The 6,153-nt window shown below is 43.1% G+C and overlaps 1 long non-coding RNA gene across 1 annotated transcript; it reads right to left on the reverse strand.

Annotated features, from left to right (window-relative positions):
- Window positions 1-832: 832 nt before the first annotated feature.
- LOC126519872 (uncharacterized) lies at window positions 833-5,553 on the reverse strand. Its single transcript, XR_007596695.3, has 2 exons — window positions 5,446-5,553; window positions 833-962 (listed from the first exon to the last, which is right to left on the reverse strand). It is a non-coding gene; the product is annotated as an uncharacterized lncRNA (long non-coding RNA).
- Window positions 5,554-6,153: the final 600 nt, after the last annotated feature.

Below are 6,153 nucleotides of genomic sequence, written 5' to 3' on the forward strand. Positions count from 1 at the left end.
TGGCCACCCTATATAGGCAATGCCTCATGACCTAGAGCGTACCGGAATCTTGGAAGAACGCGCACATAATCCTAATCCATAAGAAAGGGGACGCCTAAGACTTGAAAACTATAGACCGATCAGCTTACTGTCAGTTGCCTACAAACTATTTACTAAGGTAATCGCAAATAGAATCAGGAACACCTTAGGCTTTTGTCAAGCAAAGGACCAGGCAGGATTCCGTAAAGGCTAAAACAATAGATCATATTCACAATATCAATCAGGTGATAGAGAAATGTGCCGAATATAACCGACCCTTATATATAGCTTTCATTGATTACGAGAAAGCGTTTGATTCAGTCCAAACCTCAGCAGTCATGAAGGCATTACGGAATCAGGCTGTAGACGACCCTATTGAAAAAATATGTATGAGAATTTTACGAGAACTTCTCTACGCTATTATTGCTCCGTAGACTCAACGATGTCGTATGTCACATGTGTACGAGAGGACATCGTCACTGAACGAGATCGTTCTCGTATGGGTACATTAAACGAGATTATTCTCGCATAGCTATGCTTTACGAGATAGTTCTCGCACGTCTATGCTCAACGATATCGTTCTCGTTTGTGTATGCTACGTGAAAATGTTCTCGTTCAGCTATGCAAAATGACACTATTCTTGTTTAGCTGCATTCTACAAGTGTTCTCATTTGTGTTGAATGAGTTCTGTTCATGCAATATTTTTGGTGAAGTTCCACACAGTAACGTCTACTGCCAACATTACAGCGAGTTTCTATCACGTGAGTCAGCCGATGTGCCAGGTCGGAGACAAAGAGGACACTTTTTAGGGCACACAATTAACACAAACCATCTTTATTTTGCATCCCGAAGCATGGTGGCCAGGTGCTTGTTCAGGTCATTCAGCCTCCTTGCCTCTGTATCCACAGTGCTCGGCGTTTTTGACACAAAGTGCTCGTATGCCTCTGCAAAAAAATGTAAACAAAGCAGCCGGCCCTGTTAAATTCTAACAAGCCATTGGAACTGACATGCACAATAGGTGGCTCCACTGCATAACTGAATGGGCTGGTTCTTGCATGATATTGTGTGTAAAGCGTGAAAATCTCACAGAGAAACAGGAAAAAGAGAACACGGAGGCTTATGAGTTTTCTACCTACGTAAATTGATATTTCAACATTAACCACAGCAGTTGAAAGCAAGTGCTCGTCCTTGCATTGTCTTGTTCCTGTCTCTGTTAAATGTTCGTCTTTTACAAACAATATAAATGGCTGCAGAATTGCAATACAAGACCACAGAAATAGTCTAATACTTTTCCACAAGTATAACAAGCTCATGCAAATGAATACACAGATAGCGCAGCTCTTTGCTACCGCACTGCGGAATATGCAGACGGAAAACACTGCATAGATGCCAGTGCAGAATTGTTTATAGGAAAGATTAATGCACCTTTAATACCACTATAGAAACAAAATGATAGTTTTTGTTAGCGAGCTAGAGCACAGCACTAAATATACGCATACAGCTATGCATGCCCCTGATGTGTAAATGTAAACTGTGTCCGCTCATATGAGAGATCACCTCAATACAACCCGATCTTACCGACAGCCCATTATATTCGTGCAGAAAAAGCACGGTATGATAGGCATCACTCTTTTAACTTCGAAACACTTTGCAATCCTTATGAAAACATGAGCTAGCAGGACAGGGTCTACTCAGATATGCACCAAGTTTTTGTGGTGTCAATGCTGGGTTGGCCTCGTCACCTTCCTTTAGCTTTCGCATACATATTTTGCTCGTAACACTCCTGTGGATTAATTCATGTGCCTGCCACAAGCATCGGGCAATCTCCCTGGCAAACGTGCTGTCCGTTTTGGCTTGGTTTATCCACATCCACTTACTAGCACAAATAAATAACCCATTTCGATTGTGAACCTACGAAAGATGAAAATTGCAATTGCAAATTACTCAAATACAAAAATAGCATATGTGCTCTCAGAAAAAGTATCTTTTCCTGAAATAATGGATAAGAAAGGTAACAGTTATTAAGGAAAACTAGGTTGCCAGACACAGTGATGGCACTCAAGGATAAAACTAAGACGTATGCTAAAGGTTCGAAGTTTACGTCCTGGCTGTAGGAAAGCCCTAGTCAATGAAGCTTCTGATAATGTGCCAGGGACAGTTTTAGCTCAGAGGATTCGCCACATTTAATCCCACAGGCAGCGACAAGCACCTTTTGTACAGGATATACTAGATTTTCTTTAGATTTGAGATAAAGTTTAGGAAAGCAGATGGGAACAGTAGAAAACCACAGTAAAACTTCTTGCATCCTTAAGGAGCTGCTTTGTCCGAGCTAGAAATCTTACCCTTGAGGCTGAAAAAAGTTCTTGCAGTAACCCAGTGAGCTCAAATTATACATGCGGTGAAAGAAGGGGTGCATACAGCAAAAGCTCATTCATTGAAATTTCCCAGGACTGGAACAAAATTCTGAATTAACGGAATGTTGAATTATTAAGGGTATGAAAATAAAAAAAACAAACGTTCACACAAACACACTTTTATACTGAATTAATCCAGAAATCCTGTTTCTATTTCACACATAAGCAGTACGGGAGCTGCAAATGTCAATTCACGACTGATTATACTGCTCAAAGTGGCAAGGGCCTTGAGGAAGTACTCCTTTGCAGTGCAGTCGTAGCACAAACTTGGTCGCATCTTTATCAGAGACATGCTATTCACTACCATAGGTCCATCCCGATAATTTTTTCACCATTGAGGTGGCTGTAACAGATTGTTCTACAATCTCAATATAACTGGCTGATTGGATGCCAGCGTGCAGGCCACAGTACAATTATTATCCTCGATAGCCATCATGTTTGTGAGACTGCGTGCATTGCACCAAGTCACAATGAAAGTACTACTTGCCACAGTTGACTGCTGCGAACGAAACCGTGGTCATGATCATCACGACTGCAGAGTGTGACTATGCAGTTCTGAAAGCAAGTGGCCAATGCAGTGTCATGCAAGGCAGCAAACGCGAGAAGAAAGACACAACTAGGCATGACGCATTTTGGCATTCCTGTATTTTACCCTGATGAGAAAACAATGTTGAGTCGCTGTGTCATTTCAGTTGTACACTGGCACTGCTTTTGCTCTTTTGCACTGCACAATGGTCACACACCTTGCTCAGAGCACGAGAGTCATTAGGTGACACCTAATGTCACAGGCAATGCTGAACCAAGTGAATAGAAGCACTCATCCATTGGAGGAAAAAAGAAATGTCTTACAATGCAAAAAAGATGACAGGACAGAAAGGGCACTGGTCTTCAACTGGTTTTATGGCATTGAAAAAAAAGCTCTTAAATGTTACACAATAGCATAAGCAACTGTACAACACATGGTACTTGCGCCAGACCGCATTCGACACACATGTAGGATACAACTGTTAGCATGGGTTTTTCTTAATTGGGTAGCGCAATAGATGCAGGACTGAAATTATTATCAGATACGTTTTATGCAATGAACTTCCTGCCCGCCGACATTCTGCATTATTCTATTATTTTTATTTTCCAAGAACATAGGCTGCCAGTTCCTTATGGTATAGTAACAGGGACACAATGTAAATGCACCTGTCTGCTAAGTACTGAATATGAACAGCTTCTATTACATCACATTTCGGCTGCTGTCTGGCCCTGCCCCCGATACTGCACTGGTCAAACAAAGGTGCAACCACACTTTCTACAATGGCTTTTCATATTATTCCGTCAGCTTTTTAAGGCTAATTTTAGCCCCCCCCCCCCGTTATCTGGGAGCCGATGTATCACAGTGACAACGGCTCAGACAAGGATCTGTTTGTACGACAAGGTTATTCTTCCTCTTTCTCTTACTTAAACCTTGCCTCACTTTACGAATTATGTGGCACAGCAACACAATTGTTATATGCCGCCTCTTTAAAAATGCATAATTTATTGTACGGGCAGAAATAGCTTCGCTAACCGCAGCACTACTCAATTTTCATTAAAAATAATATCTTACTCCTGAAGTAGTGCAACAACTACAGCTCCCAAACTGGTTGTTTGCTGGTGTAAAATTTTAAGTCGCTTACTGGCTAATGTAAAAACTACAATATTTTTATCGTCATATTTGGGGCATGGTCGGAGATATTTTGTTCGATACGTGTTCTGTTCAGTTGCTGCAACGTCACAAAGTTGTAGTATGCAAAATTTGTGACAGCGGGGCGGAGAGAGCAGCCAATCAGGAAGCGGTGACCTCCCCGGAAGTTTACTTCCGTCGTTTGTCGTCTGCTTGCAGACAGTATACTACAAAATGAAATGTTTCTCGTCTTTCAAATTAATGAAATCTTTATCCAAAAAAGATGTTTTTCTTCTCAAGTCCAAACATGCTTTCAAAAAGTAGTATGTGCGAATACTGCAATTTATAAATATTAGTTTCTTTGCGTCGTCCCTAGGTAGTGTCGTGCACACCAAGAAGAAAAAAAAACAGATGACAGGAACAGCGGCAGCGACAACATTCCAGTGGGTCGCTGGCACCGATGATGGGGTCGATTTCTTTGTACAACCAACGAATTATTTGTTTCGAAAAGCAAAAACGACGCCGGAATTTACTTTCTGCCATTTCTTCAAACGCGTTTCGCACCGCCACCCACTCTCCTCCTTCCTCCTGAAACGCCAGCGCAACCGCCTAAGTCCCCAACGGAAGTGCCGTTTTATCGAATTAAACTATGGATTGGATTCAAACGTGCCATGCCGCAGCCGCCTGTTGGATCCAATTAAATACACCAGACGCGCCATGCGGAGCCGTATGATCGCTCCAAGCTTCCCAGCTCCCGTCGGGTTCGGCGCTTAGCAGACGAAATGCTCAGTGGGAGGATGACAGGAGCGTGTCGCCATTTTGACGACACCAAAAACATGGCCGCGCCCCGCGGCTGCCTAAGTCGGCACGGAGTTGGTCAATCGTGCCCGCCGGTAACCGAACGAACGCGCCGAGCAACCATCTCCGATCGCACCCCAGCATTCATAGTAGCCATGCCATGTGTCGCATTCGCAGTTGTGCGAGGAACATGCATTGCCGATTTATCTGTTCTTGCCCTTTCACTTCTCACTTGATACTGCTGGGCAAGCAGTCAAACTGGATAGTTGTTAGACAGGCGGTCACCTACTTACCTTCCTTATGAATTGCGCGTTAAATGAGGCTTTTTTCTTGGTGAAAGAGTTCTAGTTTAAGGCCTAAACAAGCTCCATGACAGTTAGCATTTAAGGAGTGTAAGCATCCTCTGAAAACATGTACATGAGGAACACTGCAGAAAGAGCCCTTTAAAAAAAGAACACGAGTGTATTTATCACCAAGGCCAACCCTTGTGTCTCCTTAAATATTTAGCAAAAGTCAAACTCAAAACTGATACTGAGGTGCAAGGTGTCCATATCATATTACCTTGTGAAAGCACCGTGGTGCCTGGATGTTGTGGGACCAACTCGGACGTGGAGATCAGCACTGATCAGCAACACTGCAGTCTGCTTACAGCTTTTCTACAGGCCCAGCCACACCTGCATTAAAACAAGTGAGCTTGGTGTCACAAGAGTGCTATATTTACTCGCATCATGATCGCACTTTTTCGTAAAAAAATGGTCGCAAATTCAGATGTGTGATCATTACGCCAGTTAAATTTCCCACAAAAAGAATTTTTTTATCCCGCGTTTGCTGCGGGATGGCAACACGTCAACAAATAGGTGGCTGCCACTGAGTGTAGTGCGGGACACCAAAACCAAAATGGCGGCCGGTGCAGCAAGCTGAACACACCAAATGCGCCGAACGCGATTTCTTTTTCTCGTGAGTACATTACATGCATTGAAACAGTTTCTTCCGTATCTGGAATGAATAATATCATTAATATCAGTAAGTTTGTGGCAATAACGTAGCCATGTCCACTATGAGGGGGCAGAAACAGATGGGCGCGCTTAGCTGCCAGTGACATAGAAAGACACGGCGGGCATGCTGCGGAAACTGCGCCATTTGTCTTCACTACTACCCTAATACAACACGTTTCCGCTAAGGGTGGACGAATATCTTAGCTGTGTTACAAGTGTTACAAGATTTGTTGCGTGTCCGCGAGTGCAGATGAGAAGAATCGAAAGGTGCCTT

The sequence above is a fragment of the Dermacentor andersoni genome, unplaced genomic scaffold (assembly GCF_023375885.2).
Source record: "Dermacentor andersoni unplaced genomic scaffold, qqDerAnde1_hic_scaffold ctg00000039.1, whole genome shotgun sequence".
In the NCBI taxonomy this organism is placed as follows: domain Eukaryota; kingdom Metazoa; phylum Arthropoda; class Arachnida; order Ixodida; family Ixodidae; genus Dermacentor; species Dermacentor andersoni.